The sequence below is a fragment of the Petaurus breviceps genome, unplaced genomic scaffold, assembly GCF_028583685.1.
Source record: "Petaurus breviceps papuanus isolate PSGF00001 unplaced genomic scaffold, PetGlider_PUasm1.0 90925, whole genome shotgun sequence".
Taxonomy (NCBI): Eukaryota; Metazoa; Chordata; class Mammalia; order Diprotodontia; family Petauridae; genus Petaurus; species Petaurus breviceps.
The window spans coordinates 14,757,080-14,777,329 of record NW_027187380.1 but is presented as its reverse complement, the minus strand read 5'-3'; positions in this window follow the sequence as shown (position 1 = coordinate 14,777,329).

Genomic DNA, 20,250 nt, shown 5'->3' with positions numbered 1-20,250 from the left:
TAATACCTACCTCATAGGATTAGTGTGAGGATCAAATGAAATAATATTTGTAAAGTACTTAGCACAGTGCCCAGCATGTTGTAAGCCCTCAATAAGTGCTTATTTCCTTCCTTTCTTCTGAGAATAGAAGGTTATCAGGTGTGAGGACAGCTCCAACTGGTGTTAAAGTTTCCATGCCAATCAGCATTGGATCAAGTCCAGGGATGGTCATTGTACTTCCAACCTGGACAAGATAGGGGGATCCAGTGCTAAACAAATGAATGAATGGGTAGATGGATGGATGGATGGATGGATGGATGGATGGATGGATGGATGGATGGGTAAATAAATGAATGAGTGAATAGATAGGTAAAGACAAGTTAGGTGGTAAGTTCTTGTTACATTCTTATTGGTCCCTTCAGATAATTCCAATTTTTCCTCCTCATTGGAATTGTTCCCATTCTGTCTTCAGAATTTCATTCTTAAATATCTCCTATCCCCTCCTAGGTCAACTTTCCTTTTACCATTTTAGTCCATGGGATAATAATAATAGCTAGCATTTATATAGTGCTTTATGACTTGCAAAACACATAACTATTTTTGAATAATATTTTATTTTTATTCCCACTTACATGTAAAAATAATTTTTAATATTCACTTAAAAATTTTTGAGTTCTAAATTCTCTCCCTCTCTCTCTCCCCTCTCCCTTCCCTGATACGGTAAGCAATTTTATATAGATTATACATGTGCAATAATGCAAAATGTATTTCCACATGTTGTGAAAGAAAACACAGACCATGAAAAAAAGACAAAAATAATGAAGAAAGTGAAAAATAGTATGCCTTTATCTGTATTCAAACTCCATCAGTTCTTTCTCTGGAGATGGATAGCATTTTTCATCATGACTTCTTTGGAATTGTTTCAGATCACTGCGTTGCTGAGGGTAACTAAGTCATTCACAGTCATTCATCATACAATATTGCTATTACTGTGTATGGTGTTCTGGTTCTGTTCATTTCATTTTGTATCAGTTCATGTAAATCTTTCCAGGTTTTTTTTTCTGAAATCATCCTGCTCATCATTTCTTTTTTTTTTTTAGACAGATAATTTTACTAAAGAAAATAAAAACAATTAGTTAACATACAAACATTTTTGTGATGCATCCTATATATCCTTAGAATAAAATTTACATTTCCAAACACATTCATCAACAAAAGAAAAAACAAATCAGCAAATTATACAATAGAAAATCAAGTTTTTAAGAAAGAAAATTGAATTCCGAACTAGAAATATTGAAATTAAAAATGAGATGAACAAAACTGAACATAAAAAGAAAAAACAAAATCAGTTGTTTTTTTAAAAGCACAACAGTCAAACCAACTAATTTGATTGTTTTTAAAGGAAGAAAACAAAATTAACAGTATGAAAAATGGTAATTTCCTGCCTTGGGAAAAATTATTTCATGGAAATTGTGTTTTAGGATTAAAATTAGGCATAGTTTTCCACCATTTGTTTAAAAACCAGTGGATAATGTCCAGTGAATCAATAAGGGTTGCAAAACACTAAGTACAGAACATTATGTGTGGGGCAAAGAAGCAAAATTGAAAAGTTTTAGAAAAACAGGTTCTGCCTGCTACAAAAGGGAATGAGATCTTATGTTGTATGAGCTCTTTTTGTCCTCAGTTCACGAAAGTCACTCTTCCTCCTCCCCAGCAATTTAAATACCATCAAGTCCAGCTCTATCACTTTTGCAACATCTCTCCACTAGGCACTCTTCTCCTCTGATCCTGCCCCCAACCACCCTAACACAGGCCTTCCTTACTTCTTGCCTGAAACACTTCAATGGTTTATTGGTTTATCTACCTACACATGTCTCTCCCCATTCCAGTTCATCCTCCACCCTGAAATAACCTTCTTCAAGTCTGAACCATGTGCTCCTAATAATAAGCTTCAATAGCTCTCTCACCTTCAGAATCAAATATTAAATTCTTTCTTTCAGTGGACAAAGCCCTTCATAATCTAGCCACTCCCTACCTTTCTAACCACTCACCTCACACTTCTTCCACACATATATTCTTTTTATTTTTTTACAAATTTATTTTATTTTCAATTCACAGAATAAAATAAACATTTCCATAACTCAATATAATTTTAAAAATATATGATTGCACATGAAATTGCAAATCTACCATGATGTACAACTTGCTGTTCTCTCCAAATATACAACAAAGTTGTCATGTAAATTTTTTTTACCCTTTTTTTCTTCCCTCATCCTGATCCCCACCATAGAGATGCCTACCATTAGAAACAATAGGTATACATATATAAAATTATTCTATACATACTTCTATTTATCAGATACTGGCCTTTTTTCTATTCCTTGAACACAATTTTCCATCTCCCAATTGCTAGTGTTTTCAGTGGATGTTCCTTATGGCTAGAGTGCTCTCCTTCCTTATCTCTGTCTTTTGGATTCCCTACCTTCCTTAAAATCCCAAGTAAAATTTCACTTTCTTCAGGATTGTTTTTTTTTTTTACAATAGTTCCTAAATCAATTGCCTTCATTATGTTGATTCTTCTCTATTTATCCTATATATAATTTGTTTATATATAGTTATTTGTATATTGTCTTCCCCATCTGAGCTCCCCAAGGATAACAACTTTTTTTTTGGAGTATTTATCAGACCCTAGCACAATGTATAGCATATGGTAGGTGCTTCCTAAATGTTTGTTTTTTCCTATTTAATAGTATTTTATTTTTTCCAATTATATATAGTTTTCAACATTAACTTTTATAAGATTTTGAATTCCAATTTTTTCTCCCTCTTTTCCTCTCCTCCCCTTCCCCAAGATGGCAAGCAATCTGATATAGGCCATACACATACTATCATATTAAACATATTTCCACATTAGCTATGTTGTGAAAAAAGAAACAGAACAAAATGGAAAAACCATGAGAAAGAAAAATAAGGGAAAATAGTATGCATTGATTTGCATTCAGACTCAATAGTTCTTTCTTTGGATGTGGATATCATTTTCCTTCATGACTCGGAATTGTCTTAGATCATTTTATTGCTGAGAGCAGCTAACTAAGTTTACCAAAGTTGGTTATCACACAATGTGGCTGTTACTGTGTACAATGTTCTACTGGTTCTGCTCACTTCACTCAGCATCAGTTCATGTATGTCTTTCCATGTTTTTCTGAAATCCACATGCTCATAATTTTTTACAGTACAATAGTATTCCATACATTCTTATACCACAACTTGTTCATCCATTTCCCAATTGATGGGTATCCCCTCAATTTCTAATTCTGTGCCATCACAAAAAGAATTGCTATAAATATTTTTGTATAAACAGGTCCCTTTCCCATTAAAAAAAAAGTCTCTCTGGGCTACAGACCTAGTAGAAGCACTTATAAATATTATTTTATTTTATCTTCACTACACCCCTGGGAGGTAGGTGCTCCCAGTTTTATAGATGAGGAAGAACAGGCAACAGAATGATTTATCTGACATCACATAGCTAGGAAGTATCTGAGGTTGGATTTGAACTTGTATCTTCCTGACTCCAGGCCCAACACTCTACCTGCTGTACCATCTAGCTGTTTCCTTTAGTGAGATTCCCTATCTTTCCTCTGACCCTCTAGAAATGTGTTTTCTCATAATCTAGGTTACCTTTCAGACCATACCAGGCTTTCCCTCTTCTTGTTTGTCACAAATCCTAGGATGGAGTCATCACCTCCCCCAAGTTTGTCTTCATTTCCACCCTAGCAACCAGTTTCTCCCTCTTAGTAAAAATCATGTCCATGATAGAATTTCCCTTTTTTGGCTTCATCTCACTTTAAAGAAGGAAATCGTCAATAAAGCAAATCAATGTCATCAGCTACTCTGATTTTGGCCAAGAGAGAGAACCAATAGATGTCTGTATAATTAATCCCTCGGTATGACTCTATCCCAGGCTTCCTTGTTTCCCAGTCTCTTCATTTAACTCTTCTTTCTGTCCAGGTGGCCTGTATTAGACTCCAATGACAAAATCCCTTCTTTTTTCTCTCTTCATTGACCTCCACTCAAATATTTTCCATTATGCTTCCTCCCTCTGGCTCTAGGCTTTCTTCACATGAATATGTGCCAACTCAATCCCCCCTTTACTCATCTAATTACTTGCAAACAAGGAATACCAACCCAGAACTAAGTCCCAGTGATATCTCTCCTTTTTTAGGTAGCTTGGTGGTACAGTGGATAGAGAGCTGAACCTACAGTCAGGAACAACAGAGTTCAAATCCAAGTCTGTTTGACATACCTTGAGCAAATCCCTTAACCTCTGTCTGCCTCTTTTCCTCATTATTAGGACTAATAAAGCACTTACCTCCCAAGGTTGTTGAGGATAAAATAAGATATTTATAAAGTACTTTACAAACCTTAAAACACTAAATAAATACCAGCTATATTATTACTACTTCTATTTGTTTCCTGAACTTCATGTGCTTGTGTCTAGACATTGGAAACCAAGGGTTTTACTACTGGACTCTTGGATTTTTTCTTTTTTTTTCTTTTTTTTTTTTGGAGAGGAGAAGGCAGGGCAATTGGGGTTGTGACTTTCCCAAGGTCACATGGCTAGTTTTGTGTTAAGTGTCTGAGGTTGGATTTGAACTCAGGTCCTCCTGACTCCAGAGCCAGTGCTCTATTCACTGTGCCACCTAGCCACCCCTGGATTTCTTTTTTTATCCTGCAAATGTCTGAGTGTCTCAGTTGCTTCTCTTTCTTCTTTGTAGATATTCTCCATGTTACTTAACCTGGAAAATATACATAGGTAGTGTTCCCCCAACCTTTTTATTTTAGAAATTTGTTTTATTACCCAGCAAATACATTCTTACCAGTTTTGTTAGATGTTTGCCATCTCTGGCCAGGAATCTGTCATTCCTATGTTTTAGGCTGTGGTCCAGCAACACAAAGCACATTCTCAGACAAAGCTTCATAACCAGCTGTTCACTTCCCAAATTGATTTTTCTCTCTTTCCACCCTTGCCTTCAATGAACTACAGTAAAGCAAACAGAGCCTGTGCTCCCATGGTCTTCATGCCCAAGATTTCCTGAGGGTTGACGATGCTTTTCAGGATCCTTCTGTCACTGTCTTTTGTGCCCACAATGAATCACCAGAAGTGGGTTATTATTATCTATTTTAAAAAGCCTCAGAAAGTTTTCTGTTATGTTTTGGATTTATGCTCCAGGAAGGCAAAAGATTTCTCCATCGTTGATAGCGGGTTGACAAAAAAGACCCTCACTTCCCCTGAGTGGGGAATCTCCAGTTCTTCTCTTTTTTCCTTTTACCTTTATTGGGTGATTCCTTTCCTGACAGATTCTGTGGGGAATAAGTACCTTCTTCCTGTCTCTGCCTCAGTTTCCTCAGCTACTTACTCAGCACCCAGCTCCCTTTTCTTCGGCAAGAGCATCAAATCAGTTTGTAAGTTCCAGTTATGGAGTTGTCCTCTTCCTTCTTTTTCTCCTCTGAGTAATGCCTTTCCATTCTCTCCCATCTTGACAAGGACCAAGTCTTTCCTCCTGCTTTCTGGGAATTACTTTCTTTCTCTATTAAAGCTCCATTTCTTTTCCTTTAGGGACACTTTCACGGTCTGGAACAACCCGGAGAGCGGAATGACATTCTTCAAGCTCATTTGCCTGATCCTTTCAGAGGTAGATCATTGAGGCCACACTCGGAACACTAGACAATAATTATTCAGTGGGAGACAGAAATACAGACATTGTACCTTTGATTCAAATCGTCATACTCCCTATTCTCCTGTCTGAGATTTTCAGCCTTCTCAGACAACTCAAGTCCACTTCTCCTGCTGTTTATCCCACAGTATGTCTTTCATACAAGCCAGGAGTAGGATGATGAAAATAGGAAGGAAAATGACCGAATCAGGAAGTCGATGACAGGGTAAGAAATGTCCTATTAGCTTCCTATTTGAATGGACTTTTCTTGCTAAGTGCTAAATTTCATTGTTTCACTGCTGCAGAAAGGGTGCTAGCACTGTCAACACCCTCTAAATGGTGGTACTCTGGCACAAAGTCCCAGTTGCATTGCTTTAGTTATAGCTTAATTTTCAGGTTCAAATTTAGCATGACAGAGTATATATTTTCACAGAGCAACATGCAGTGAAACATTTCCCGGAGTTTTGCCACCCAGAAGCTTTAGGTTAGGCCCTACTCACCCACTAACTTCTGTGCGCTAGCTAATTAGCTATAATGGTGACTGTAGGGGCTCCCATTGACTGAAGGTTGAGTGTGTTACAATTCATCCCTCTGTAGGGTTCTCCAGTATTCTTAAGGGTATTTGAGAGTTTCTAGCCACTGCCATTGGTTCATGCCTCTACCAATGGGTGTTTCCCCAATTTTAGGGGTATTCTTGCACCACAGTTTCATTTTACCATTTAAGAGTCAAATTATAAAGGAATATTTACTTCAAAAGGCAAATATCCCTTCAAGACATGGTAGCACAATCAGCCCCAAACCAACACAGTCTCTGGAGAGGTAAGGGAGATTAGGATCACATCTTAGTTATTATAATTATATAACATCAAGTTTCAAGTTCAAAACTTCCCCCTCCCCTAACTTGGTCTTCATCCCAGCACCCTGGTTTTCAGGGATTCCCTGCTAAGCTGGCAACAACATTTGGCCTGGAATTTTGCCTGCAAAGTTACCATGTCTCATTCTCTTTGGTCTGGGGACTCTACCTAGATCTGAAAAGAATGAATGAAACAGACCCAAACCCCAAGCCCAAGCCTCAGCACCACATGACATGAAAGGGAGAACAAAGCAGCTCTTTCCCTCTACCTGGCTTAGTTCCCAGAGTTCATGCTGCATATGAACAGGACTTTGGTCCCCTGGACACAGCTGGAAAGAGATACTTTTAAAGAAGAATCCTATCTCAGCAGTGTAGCCAATGGTCAGCAGCTACTAACACCCACAAGGTAGAAAAATGGGAATATCTTCTCCCAGAAGCAAGTCTCTGCTGTTTCCCATATGGGTGCCCCCATCTTAGGTGATATGGGCATCTTCAAAGACTTTAGGCAGTTTTAAAAATGGTTTTTTTATCCTAGAAATCTCAGGCAAGCCACACTTTAAGGTCAGGCCACCAGCATCTGGCCCTTGGGATACATGTTTCAACCTTTTCTTGGCCACCACAGCCTTCTCTTAGGTCCAGCTGAGGCTTTAGGACCATCTATTGTGAAAGAAGTATGAGCCACATCCAAATCCAAAGGATGTCCATTAGTCTAAATGGAAGTCTCAAGGCCTAACATTTTAGCTGGGGGAAGGAGGAATAGGTTGAAGAATGGTGATTAGCCAACTGGCCTTGACTAGCCTAAGACTGAGTTGGAATCCTGGTCAGATTCAGTGAAGGCAGTCACTCACCTCATTTTTAGACATTCTTCAAGGAAACAAGACTTGGTACAGTCAGAAGGCTGAGCAGGATATAAAAATAAGGCAGCTAAGCAGCACTGTGGAGAGAGGGCTGGACGTGGAGTCAGGAAGATCTGACCTTACAATTACTCCCTTAGTTACTGTGACCCTGGCCAAGTCATTCTCAGCCTGTTTCTTCATTTGCAACATGGTGATAATAATAGCACCTAACTCCCAGGATTGTCATTAGGATCAAATGAGATAACATATGTAAAATGCTTTGCAAACCTTGAAACACTATATAAATACTTTTTCATCATCCTCCTCCTCATCAAAGCAGCTGGGTGGTACAGTGGATAGAGCCTCAGGCCTGAAGTCAAGAAGACCTGAGTTCAAATCCAGCCTTAGGCACTTACTAGCTTCGTGATCCTGGGCAAGTTGCTTAACCCTGTTTGCCTCAGTTTCCTTATCCATAAAAAATGAGCTGGAGAAGGAAGTGGCAAACTACTCCAGTATCTTAGCCAAGAAAACCCCACATGGGATCAAAAAGTGTCAGATACAACACAACAACAACAATTATTATTATTTTTCTAGAGTTGAGACCCAAGACTCATGGTGGGAGTTCTCTAACCCTCAATCCTTACCTCTCACTACAATTCTGATTTTACTTTTCCACTCCTCCAGAAATAAGTAACTGCTAGGCTCCTGGTTCTGCCTTGGGACAGCTAGGTGTTAGCATGTTAGACCTGGAATGAGGAAGACCTCAGCTCAAACCCCACATCATACATTTACTAGGTGTGTGACCCTGGGCAAGTCAACGAACCTCTATCAGCCTCAGTTTCTTCATCTGAAAAATGCAGATAATAACAGCACCTGCTTCCCAGTGTTGTTGTGAGGATCTAATGAGATAAACTATGTAAAAAAAACCATCTTGAGAACCTTAGAACGCTGGATAAAAGATGCTGTTGATCAGTCATTTCTGATTCTTCATGACCCCTTTTGCTGTTTTTTTGTTGTTGTTTTTGGGGTTTTGTTGTTGTTGTTTGCTTTTTGGAGGGCAATTAGGGTTAAGTGACCCACCCAAAGTCACATGGCTAGCAAGTGTGTTAAGTGTCTGCGGCCAGATCTGAACTCAAGTCCTCCTGACTCTAGGGCTGGTGCTCTATTCACTGCACCACCTAGCCGCCCTCACCTTTTTGCCATTTTCTTGGTAAAGATACCAGAGTGGTTTGCCATTTCCCTCTTCAGCTCACTTTACAGATGAGGAAACTGAGGCAAACAGGGTTGAGTGACTTGCCTAGGGTTGCACAATTAGTACTTGTCTAAGGATGGATTTGAACTCAGGTCTTCCTGAATCCACACCCAGCACTCTCACACAGCACATTTAAATGCTAGCTCTAACCATTATTACCTCCCCTCCCCTCCCTGAGATTTGTTCCCCTTCTGTCCCACATCTTCAATTGTCCCTTTCTGCCCTGGTTCAGCCCTGCTTTCCAAAAGCCTTCCTTTCTCCAGAGGCTTCTCTCCCTAGAAGCCTTAGCAGATCTGTGCTAAACATTAATGGAGGAGCCCCAGCTACAGCACAGAGCTTTTCCTTCCCTCTGGGAGCCTGCAAATTCTCCTCTGCCTCCATCCCTATTTATTTTATCTCGATGATTGTGCTTTTCTATTCAGCCAAGTGTTGAGGGAGGGATAGAAACTGAATGGAAAACCAGGCTGTGAAATGAAACCGTATTGTGTTCTGATGAGGCTGTGGGGAACATGATGAATGCAAAAGGGGTCCAAACCCTGAACTCTCACCTTCACATTGCCTGGGCTGCTCTATTTGTTTTTTTTTTTTTCTTTCTTTCTTCCCAGGCTGAGGTTTGCTTCCCTTCCTTCTTCTTCTCCTTTTTTTTTTTTGTTCTCCTTCCCCTGACTCCCCATTCCTAATCTCCTTAACAACTTGATTGGTAAAGCAGGCAGAGAACAAGCCATCTCCACCCGAGGAACCAGTTAATCTTCACGGTCCTAATAGGCGAGCCACTCCTGCATTTAATAAAAGACGCTGACAGAGAAATTCAAGGTAACTGAATTATTTCTTTATTAGAGCAATGGGCTGATATCCCTGTACTTTGTACTTGCTGCAGGGTCTGGCACCGCCTCCCACCCCTGCTAGGGTGTGCTGCTGCAATTAAGAGGTGAGCATCCCAGGCCTGGTGTAAGTTGGTGGCTAGGAGAGGGGGGCTGGGAGAGCAGGGAGGCTTCCCCTGGGCAGTGCTTCGGGCTCCCAGAGCCACCTGGGACCAGCAGCTTTGTCTGCCTTCCTCTGGGCCCCCTCCAGAATCAGAGCTTCCTTTTTCCTGAGTACTCCAGATATTTCTCCCCTCTGTTGGGTGCCCTCATCTTGAGACTAGTCATTCTCTTTACCACTTTACTCTCCACTTACTCTGCCTCTAGGGCGTGGGACCCCAGGGTGAGTTTGCAATGCTAAAGTCTCTCCAAAACTCTTTTACTTGCTTGGAGGGTGCCTCTGGCAGGAGCAACCAGTCAGACTGTCCCCATCAGGCTTAGAGGGGATTTGTAAGAAACCTCAGCCCAATCCACAGAGGATTTCAATTCAAAGTGCATGTGACATATTTATACCTGGGGTTCATTTTTCTTTCTCAATTGGAGGGTTGGGTATGGTGTGAGAGAGGGAGAAGGCAAATGGTCTTATGGTCTTAATTTGAAAAAATAAGTCAAATCTAATTAAAAAAACAAAGTATGTGAGCCCAGGTCTGTGTTTAGTATCTACAGGTGTATTATAGTAGTCAGCATCCCTCTGAGCACAATGTCCCAGAGCTGCTACATCTTCCCTTAGGGTTCTAGGGTTAGTGCTAATGGTCAAGTTGGCACTTCCATGATCCCACTGGCCTGAGCTCCCATTCTAAGTGTGTTCCCCCCACGCACACAGTTAGCCCAGCAGTGATTAAAGGCCTGGTTTCATTTAACATTTAGCATCAATTAACTTTAACAAAGGGATATGTACTTCAAATATGTGACAAGACAAAAGTACAAACACCTCGGAGGCACCTCCATCTTCGTACCACTCCAGTCTCTGGGGAGAGTGGATTCACACTTAGTTTCTTAGGATAGCATTGATCTCACCAAGTCCATGTCCAAATGTGACATTGCTGCTGGGATGAGCCAGCTGTATCTCACCTACAACTGGGTTGGTTCCTAAGGATCTCTCCTCAATCCTTCCTCAGGCATTGATTCTGGGTTGGCTAGAAAATCCAACACAGATTCAACTCTTAGACTTCTTGACCTCAGATGGCTCAATCTCCTGACCTTTTGAAAAGTCCAAGGTAATGGCCTCTAATTTCTGTCAACTAAAATAAAAAAGAACAAACAAAGAAACAAGTAAAGGTCTGTTTCTAGAGGGTCATATCAAGCTCAGAGGAAGAAGGTATTTTCTCTCAGTGAATATCATCATAAAAGCAGTTAAACCAAGAGCAGAGGCTTAATCAAGAAAGAGGCAAACCAAAGCCTTCAGAAGGCACTTCTAGTTTCATTTGCACAACTGCATTCAATTGAAGAGGCTGGGAGATGAAAAAGCATTGCAGACTGTCTACACATTCACCAAAGTCTCTTCCATTACAGATAAATGTGATTCTCCTAGGAGCAGATTCCCCTAGCCTCTTCTGCATGGGGAACAGCATTGGCCAATCACATTGATACACTCTGTGTACACTTAATCACTAGCTTCTCATTACACTATAATCATTACCGCAATCATTGTCATCATCATCATCATCATAGCTACAATTTAAAGTTTGAGAAAAGCTTTACATACGTTGTCTTATTTGCTATAGGTGCAGAGGGCTAAATATCTATCTACAGCAAAAGGGTGTCTATGATTATTGTCTCAATGTAAATTAGTAAAACATTAGAGTTGGAAGAAAGTCCAGTGGTCATCTCTATATTTCAAACTCCCTGCCATGCCCTTATGCTCAACCCCTAAGTATCCTGGGCTCCCATGAGTGTGGGGATGATGGCTTGAAGGCTGACCCCAAAGGCTTATTTTCTCTCTTTTCTACAACAAAAAACTCTGGAGGTTATCTATCTATCTATCTATCTATCTATCTATCTATCTATCTATCTATCTATCTATCTATCTATCTATTTGTATATATGTATACATATGTGTATATATAGACATATATATATATATATATATATATTTCTCCTCTGTTCCTGACCTCATTGGGATACATGGTTAATAATAGTACTGATGAGTAAAAAAAAATGTACAATTTAGTGATTGCTTGGATATAATTCCAAATTGTTTCCCAGAATGGAATGGGCCTTCACAGATTTGCCAGCATAGTATAAATGTGCCCATTCTCCTGCAACCTCTCCAGTAATGGCTATCTTCTTTTATTATTATCTTTGCCAATCTCATGGGCTGGAGAAGGAAATGGAAAACCTCCCTAGTATCTTTGCCAAGAAAAACTCACGAACAGTATTGGTGTGCTATGGGCCATAGGGTCACAAAAAGTCAGAAATGACTGAATGACTGAACAACAGTCTCATGGATATGGAACCTCTGAGTCATTTTTTCTTGCTCAATTAATCAATCAGCAAACATTTTTGTTGTTATTGAGTTGTTTCATTCCTGTCCAACTCTCCATGACCCCATTTGGGGTTTTCTTGGCAAAGGATATTGGAGTGGTTTACCATTTTCTTTTCCAGCTTATTTTACAGATGAGGAAATAAGACAAACAGGGTTAAGTGACTTGCCCAGGGTCACACAGCTAGTAAGTGTCTGAGGCCTGATTTCAACTCAGGAAGATGAGTCTTCCTGATTCCCAGCCCAGTGCTCTATCCACTGAACCACCTAGCTGCCCTAAATGTTTATTAAGCACCTACTATGTGCTGGGCACTACGCTAAGTTCTGGGGATGAAAAATAAAAAGACAAAAAAAAAACCCCTCCAGTCCCTGCCCTCAAGGAGTTTACAATCTAATGGAGGAGTATTAGATTATACAGAAAAGTTTGCTAGTATTTCCCTTTGGTTTTGTTAATCACTTGTTTAACCAAGTGTCCTTTTAAAGCTTTCCTGGAATGTTTGTTGTGGGCACTGGGCTCCTCTAGAATCTTTCATGTTATCTCCTTAACTCCTTTCCAAAGCACCTGGGATGTCATCTCTCCACATGAAGAATTTAGGAAGCCCATTTCTAGAAGAATCATTATGACATGAAAGGACAGTCCCTTGGAGAGACTGTGGAGCATGGATAGACCCTTTGTAATTGGTTTCAATCAGCAAACCACATGTTTGAAGAAAGAAGAGGCTCTTTGGTTGTAGAGACATTCAAAAAGGCCTGTCAACTTAGGTTACTGTCTATCTGTCTCATTCTTCTCTGGAGTATTTCAGTTACAGTATTTCATGGTGTCTAGTGAAGGGAATTTCAAAAGATCTAAAGCACGGGTGTGGAACCTTCAGCCTCAAGGCCACAGGGGGCCCTCCAGGTGCTCAAGCACGGCTCTTTGACTGAATCCAAATGTCACAAGACAAATAAAAGGATTTGTTCTGTGAAGTTTGGAGTCAGTTAAAGGGCCACACTTGAGGACCTAGAGGCCCACCTCAAGGTGAGGCCTCAAGGCTGAAGGTTCCACACCCCTGGTTTAGAGAGACCCACAGGAACCCGGGATTCAGAACCCAGGCCAATTATTATAGTTAGTCTCAAATTTATGCCCCTAAGGGCAAGGAGGAATTTTTAGGAAGGACCTTGGGTTCCCCAATCAGAAGAAACTGAGATGAGGCCTCATTCAGCAGACATGAACATGATCATGAACCTGGTGAAACTAATGCTATATAGGAACAAAGATAAGTAGAGTCTATTTCTCCCCCCCAACACTGAGGTGGTATAGAAGAAAGTATGTCCTAGATATGCTGGGGGAAATGTTTTGTATTGGCTATGTCTTTGAAGTTAATGTCCTTTTGTAAATAAAAATAATTGATATTAAGTGGTTAAATGGAACTGGAGTTCTAGTCGCTGGCTCCCTAACAATGGTGGGAACATGGCCAATAGGAGCTCAAGTCAATGACAGAGAAGACATGCCCCCAAACCCTTCAGAATACCCAAGAACCCAGAGGAAGAGATATAGCCAGCCTGGTCCTGAGAATGTAGTTCTTACAATAGTCCAGATTAGGAGTATTTTAGGATTAAATTCCAAGGATCTGTAATTTATCAATTCTGTATTCTATTTTTGTTGTTGTTTAATCATTTTTCAGTTGTATCCAACTCTTCATAACCCCATTGGAGTTTTCTTGGCAAAGATACTGAAATGGTTTGCCATTTCTTTCTCCAGCTCATTTTATTGATGAGGAAACTGAGGCAAACAGGGTGAAATGACTTGCCCAAGGTCACACAACTAGTAAGTATCTGAGACTGCATTTGAACTCATGAAGATGGATCTTCTGGACTCCAAGCCCAGTGCTCTATCCACTGTGCCTTTATTTTTTCTCCTTGGTTGCTAGTAAAGTTTCTTTGAAATACTAACTTCTTACCTCATGTGACTAAGGAGAATGGAATCCATCCACATGGAGGACAAGAAATTCTGGAGGAAACAGTATAGCCAAAAGCAAGAATTAGTAGTAGGAATACAGAAGGGGCAACTGTACCAAGAGTTCCAAGGGGAGGGGCCTTTGGAGAAAATAAAGAAAATACCAGGCAGTACATGCTAAATCCTCCTGACTGTGGTGATTATTTCACTTTTTCCTGGTTGACTGTAGGAGTGAGCCCATAGCAACAGTATGTTCACTGACATTTTCGGTCATATCAGACTCTTTGTGACCCCATTTGGGGTTTTCCTGGCAAAGATACTGGAGTGCTTTGCCATTTCCTTCTGCAGCTCATTTTACCAATGATGCAACTGAGGCAGAGTTAGGAAGTGTCTGAGGCTAGATTTGGATTCATACAGATGAGTCTTCCTGATTCCAAGCCCAATGCTCAATCTATTGCACCATGAGGGACCTTACGCCCAGCAGCTCTACATTGTCAGTCAATATAGATCCATTATGACAGAGTGTAGAAAATTATTTCTCTCCTCTCACCCCTATTTCACTGATGGCAAATTGGAAATCAGAGACTCAGTGTGAGCAGCTCAAAGTCACATTGCCCAGTGGGGTGACAGAGCTGAGTCAACAGGCTTCCCAAAACCTGCCTGCCTGTCTCCCCCTCCATGCAGATCAAGTAAATTGCTAGGGAATGGGGAGCAGTTGGAACAGGGAGGAGAATTAGGAACTGACTGGAGGAGCAAGCTCATTGGAGCCTTCCAATGGAGAAAGAAAAGAGGACCGCCTAGGTTGCCCCTTCTGTCCTACCATTTCATCCCCATATAGCCCCTTGCCTAGCAACCCAACCCAGGTTCTTTATAGGTTATCAGGAAATCCAGTTAACATTTGGCACTTTCTTTACCTGGGGAAAGTAGCCAGGAGTTCTGAAGCCTTTACTAGGCTCTGCCCCTTAGAGTAGCAACAGTAAAAAGAAACTGCTCCTTAAACACCAGTTCCCCCCCCCTTCCCTGCTCCCTCCCCACTCTTCCTCCCTCCTTAAAAAAGTCTCAAGCTGTGATTAAGCTGAGATCAGACATGCCTTCCAAAATGGATCTAAGGCCCAAGGCTAAAGCCAGAGGATGAAAGGACTTGAAGGGAGGTGGAGAATGGGAGAGAAAGAGGGAGGGAGAGTTAAATTTAAAAATACACAGACACACACACATAACACCCGCAGGTTTGGAATTTTCAAAGTGAAGTTGTCTATGGGATTCATCAAACATCTGTCTCAGTCTGCTCTCCCCTACCCCCTCCTCTTTCCCCACTCCCCACCGCCTATGCCTGGATAATCTTATTGAGCCAGGCAGGAATTGATTTGCTAGAACTTCAATTTTTCAGGCCGAGCACAGGGCAGGAGTTGGAGTCATAAGGCTGCTTCCAGCTTAGGAGGTGGGGAACTGAGTCTGAGTTATGCCTCCTTGGCACCCTCTTGGGTCCCCTGCCCAGCCTCCCCGCCTCCTTTGCTCTGTCCTCAGGGACTTCGCATTCTGTACCAGGAGCGATGCTTCCCAATGAAAGGCAATATTACCGTTCACTTTGCATTTATCCTGTCTCTCAACAGAGGCTCACAGAGAGAAGCTGGGATGGCCTAAGCCAATCTTTGCAGGAGGACTGCCCTGTACAGGAAATAGGGGGAGGAATGCAAGAGGGACTGGGGAGGAGGACAGGTGAGGAGACAGAGAGTTGGGGGCTAGCAAAGGGGAATTCTCATTCAATAGGAAAGCATTTAATTTTAATAACAGTGCTTACCTCCCAGTGTTGCTGTGAAGATCAAATGAGATATTTGTAAAATACTTAACCTGGCCCATAGCAGGCCAGGCATTAAAAAATGATTATCCCCTCTCTTCCTCCCATTGATGGAGCTCCTTCTTTGTGCAGCCCAAAATGCTAGCAGGGGTGGTCTGGGGGAAAGAAGGGAAAAAGCACTAGTACTTATTAAGTGACTACAATATGCCAGGTACTAAGTGCTTCACAATTACTCTCATTTAATGCTCACGACAATCCTGCAAAGTCGGTGATGTTATTCTCCCCATTTTACAGTTGAGAAATCTGAGGCAGACAATGTTAAATGATTCATCCTGGGTCACAACAGTCCACATTTGAACTCAGGTCTTTCCAACTTTATGCCCGGCAGTGTATCTGCTGCCTCTTCAACTTGGATCCATGAACTTCCTGTTGCTGTTGTTTTAAAATCCTTTGATAACTGTATTTCATTATTATTGGCTTTCTTTTTAATACTAGATGTCTTCATTTATGTATTTTAAAAAAGATGTCCTTAGGCTTCCACAGACTGCCCAAGGGGCTCATATCACACACCCAAAGGTTAAGAATCCCTACTGCTAGATAATGTGAGGGACTGAAGTATAAAACAGTCCCTGCAGTCAAGGCGTGTTCAATCTAGTCGGAGATTAGATACCTGGAGACCATTTTTCAAGCACTTTTCCATCTAATTCATGTCTATATAGCACTTTAAGGATCACTGGAACATAGATTTGGAGGTAGAAAGGACCTAAGAGATCATCCAGTGTAACCCTTTCATCTGATTTCATTCTATTTTTATGTTTAAGTTTTATTGATGTCTTTTGTTTCTAAATCCCAGCCATTCATGAATATTCCCATTTGCTCCTTTTTCCCCTCCCCTGCCAGCTTTCCTTAGTAACAAAGAAGAAAAAAAATAATTAAAACCAACTAAGATGGATTACATCTGACAGCATATACTGGCACCCTGTGTCCACAGTCCTTCCCTTGCCTCTCCAGTGGAATAAGGGAAGTGAATTTCCGACTCTCTTTTCTTAGTTGCCTTTTGTTGTTCTTTTAATTTGCACTGTTGTGGTTCTCATATATATAGGGAGCCCCTAAAGCCTTAGTGCAGTTTTAAGCTTTAATCGCTTAATTAAATTAAAGCTTAAACTTCACTAAGACTTTTGGGACACTGTAGTATTTTCTTGGTTCTACTTGCCTCTCTTTTCATCAGTTCATATAAATTTTCCTATGCTTTTCCAAATTCTTTGTATTCATTGTCCTCCTAGCACAATAATATTCCATTGCATTCACAGAAGTAGCTGGTGGCATTGGGCCTGAAATCAGGAAGTCCTGAGTTCAAATTCAGCCTCAGACACTTTCTAGATACGTGACCCACAGCCAGTCACTTAACCTCTGTTTGCCTTAATCCACTGGAGAAGGAAATAAAAATCACTCCAGTATCTTTGCCAAGAAAACCCCATGGCCTGTATGGTCCATGGAGTCATGAAGAATCAGACACAATAAACATTCACACACCACAATTGGTTAAGCTATTCCCCAATCAACATGTGCCCACTTTGTGGTAGCAAAGAACTAGAAACAAAAAGTACCACTTTGAATATTTTGGCACATGTGGGACCCCTTTTTTTGTCTCTCCTTGGGGTATGTACCTACCAGTAGAATTTCTGGGTCACTTTTTTTCTAGCCTAATTACAAATTGCTATCCAGAATGATTAAACCATTCACATCTCTACCAACAATGCATGACTACCTCCTACTATTTCTTCCGCTGTTGACAATTTCTATCTACTGTTCCCTTTGCCAACTTGCTAGGCATGAGGTAAATCTCAGAGCAGTTTTGATTTGCATTTCTCTAATTATTGGGGTGATGTGTAATGATCTTTCACAGGGTTGTTAATAATTTGTGAAGTCTTCTTCTGAGAATCAATTGTCCCTATCTTCAGATCAGTATGACCTGACCCCTTCATTTTTCATGAGGAATCACAGGTTCTGAGATTCTGGGCTATTGCAATAGCCTCTTATCAGGTCTCCACTTCCAGGTTTACATTCTTCCCAGCCATCACTTAAGGATAATGTCAGAATCTTTTTTCCATTGGCACCACTAGTCTTTATTTCAGAATATCATCCAACAAAAGGGGACAAGAGGGAAAAGATGCTGAGAGTATTTGGATAGATAATCAACGGACAACCCAAGTGGTTTGGTGGCATCCATATAATGTCAAAAGAATGAGACAAGGCCCTGAGTATATCAGGTAGATTCGTGGGAGAACATGAACAAGAGTCACACAGAATACATCGGTACTATTGGCCTGTGATCTAAATCACTGAAGGGAACATTCATATCAATAATTAGAATAAAAATAGCTAATGTTTATGTAGCTCTTTGAGATTTCCAAAATTTAACATGTTTTATCTTATTTGATTCTCACAATACCCTTGTGAGGCAGGTGCTCTTATTAGCCCCATTTTACAGATAAGGAAACTGGAGCTGAAAGAAGGTATGTGACTTGCCCAGGGTCACACAGCTAATAAATATCTTGGTTAGGATTCTGCCTCCCTTCCAACCACCCAATGACAGGTATTACCGTTGGTGGGCTGCCCTAATCCTGGGGTCTTTCCTACAGAATTGAATTGTATGGTAACCTCTGTCTTATCTAGCTTTTTTGTTTTTGTTCAGTTGATTTCCAGTTGTGTCTGACTCTTCATGGCCCCATTTGGGGTTCTCATGGCAAAGATACTAGAGTGGTTTGCCTGTGAACTCCATGAGGATAGAAAACTTATTTCATCTAAACTTTCTTTCTTTCCTAAAATCTAGTGCAAGATTTTACTCTGGGCTAGGCGCTTAATGAATGTATGTTACTTAATTACTGCCCATTGAATGAATGAATGACAATATATCTTGCATCAATCTCTTTTCTCCTCTTTCACAGTCATAATCATCCCTCAATTGTACTACTGAACAGTAACCCCCTAGTTGGGGCTCTTCTCCCTTTATTAAAATGTAAGAAATTCATAAATATATAATTATCTCCTTCCAATAGCTCAAATGGATTTATTTTGTTTTTCTCTCTGGGCAGTTAGATGGTGCAGTGAATAAAGCACTGGGTTTACAATCAAATTCCTTTTCCTAAATTCAAATCTGGCCTCTGACACTTACTAGCTGTGCAACCCTGGGATTACAAACTACTCAGCAAACTACTCCAGCATCTTTGTCAAGAAAATCCCAAATGGGATTACAAAGACTCAGACCTGAACAACAACATTTACCTTTCTTAGTTTCTTATGTTTGCATTAAAAAATTTTTACTCACCTAAGGTTTTATCATCCATAATATTGAAAGTCCTCTATTCCTTTAAAAGTCTACAGACTTTTAGCTGTAAGTCTTTATCTTTCACCTTCTTGATTATTATGTTTCAAGATTTTCTCTTGTTTATAGTAGTTGCTGCCAAATCTTTTGTGATCTTAACTTCTTTCGACTCCCTGCAGTATTTTTTCTTTGACCTAGAAGTTCTGGATTTTGGCCCTGACGTTCTTTGGAGTTTTCATTTTGAGATTTCTGTTAGGATATTCTTTCTATTTTTGCTTTTTGCTATTTCCAACAACTCTGGGGCAGTATATATGATTTCTGAAATATGGTAACTAAGCTTCATAATTTTTAATCACATTTTTAGGTAGTCTAATGAGTCTTAAATTACTGTTTTCCTCCTTTTCCAGGCCAGTTATTTTTAAGAATAGATACCTTATATTTTCTTCTATTTTTTACTACTTTGTTGTAATTTTTTTTTCTCATGGAGTCATTGGGCTCTTTTTAATCATTCTAATTTTCAGAGAATCTATTACTTGAATTGAGGTTTTCTTCCTTCTGGTCTAAGCTAGCTATTTCTTCTTCTAATTCTTTATTCTATTTATTCTATTTTTACCTCTAGCTTCATTTCTTCCAGGTATTCTTGTAGTCTTTATGGCCAAGCCATTTTTTTCCCAAGGCTCTGCTTGCAAGAACCTGTTAAGTTACTCTCTTCTTCTGGGTTTTTTTTTTCCCTTAGGCATCTCTTGATTCATAATATTTCCTCACAGTTATCTGTGTCTTCTTATTTATATTTATTCATATGTCCAGCCTGAGTAGACAATTTGTTACTTTGTGCAAGAACTAGGTTCTTCCCCCTTCTGTACTTTTGAATGGGTTGATCAGTCCCTATTTGGTCCTAATCTTAATTTTTTGGGTTTCCCTGCTGCTGGCTTCCTTCTCCCCTTGTGTGTGACTCTTAGAGAGCTAACTGGCTTCAGGGTCGCTAGTCAATCCGATTTGATCCAATAAACATTTATTAAGCTCCTACTAGGTGGTGCAGTGGATAGAGTGCCTCCTTGGAGTCAAGAAGACCTGAGTTCAAATCCTGCCTCAGACACTAGCTGTGTGACCCTCAGCAAGTGTAATGGGAATGCAAATTTGGAAGATCTTCCCTGCCCCTAGGCTAAAGTGCACCAGAAGCCTGGGGAGGGAGGCTTGTTTTTCAGTGATACTTTTTGA